The sequence below is a fragment of the Amphimedon queenslandica genome, unplaced genomic scaffold (genome assembly GCF_000090795.2).
Source record: "Amphimedon queenslandica unplaced genomic scaffold, v1.1 AMPQUscaffold_950_Cont27034, whole genome shotgun sequence".
Lineage (NCBI taxonomy): Eukaryota > Metazoa > Porifera > Demospongiae > Haplosclerida > Niphatidae > Amphimedon > Amphimedon queenslandica.
Genome location: NW_003558701.1, coordinates 1 through 1,084, shown reverse-complemented (window position 1 = coordinate 1,084; position 1,084 = coordinate 1). Strand labels below are relative to the sequence as shown.

The 1,084-nt window shown below is 32.7% G+C and overlaps 1 long non-coding RNA gene across 1 annotated transcript; it reads left to right on the top strand.

The window, feature by feature from the left end:
* The first annotated feature begins 7 nt into the window (after positions 1-7).
* LOC109593547 (uncharacterized) lies at positions 8-703 on the top strand. Its single transcript, XR_002191024.1, has 2 exons — positions 8-139; positions 491-703. It is a non-coding gene; the product is annotated as an uncharacterized LOC109593547 (long non-coding RNA).
* The last annotated feature ends 381 nt before the right edge of the window (positions 704-1,084 follow it).

Below are 1,084 nucleotides of genomic sequence, written 5' to 3'. Positions count from 1 at the left end.
TGTATGCATTGTCAGATTTATACAAGCATACTCATAAGTCTCTCTCTCTCCCTCCCTCAGTTCCTCCTTCCCACCCCATGTGTCTCCCTTTCTCTCTGTCCCTCTCTATCTCACACTGGAGCTCCATCAATAAACCTAGGTAAGTTACAATACTTCAATTTAATTCTTTATTTCCTGTACATTATGTATGTATAACACTTGAATTTACAAGCAATGCTGCTTCATTCAAATTTTCAAAATTTAGTTTTGAAGACTCATGCACATACACATATAAGATAACTTTTTCTTATTCAACTTAAGTTAACCTAGCCTGCATTCATTACATGGAATGCCACTTCTGTCAAGTTCCTTCATTCCATTACTGTCAAATTTTTATTCTAAATATGTCTTGTAATCAGATTATAACTTAATTGTAGCAAAAATGTTTCAGCGTCACACTTGTTCGTAATAATACAATTGATTTTTTAACTTTCTTGTTGTCTTCTTTTAGGCCTCCTGTAATGAATACAACATTTCAAACTCCTCTCATCAAATTATATTTCTGTTAAATATAGATCTAATTTTGTTTTTAACAAATATTGTTTATTTTACTTACTTTTCAATAGTTTAGGATGCTTCTTTTCAACTGCCTTGGATGCACTTTCAGGATTACCTAAATATTAAGAAATACTCTTCAAAATTGTACCAAACAATTAACTGCTTAAAAATTAATGTTCAAAAAAGCAGTGTTGTTCATTAAAAAAGGATGGAAACTAGAACAAAAAAATTTAAAAAATTATTTAGTGTAGGGTTGAGCCTCTGTTGGATTTGAACCTATAAAATGAATTCAAACAAGCCCCTGTAGGGTTGCTGGTTTGAAAGTATAAAGTGAATTCAAACAAGCCCCTGTAGGGTTGCATCACCATTGAAACACCAACATGTCAACCCTACACTGCAGGTATAATTGTCCAATCATTATCATTACTTCAAACTTAATTGAAGGCATGCACAAGATTAACCATAATGCTCATTCAGTCATTTAATTGCCACACTAGCATTGATAGCAATACTCATCAGTGCTGCTATAGCCCATTTCATACCTGCA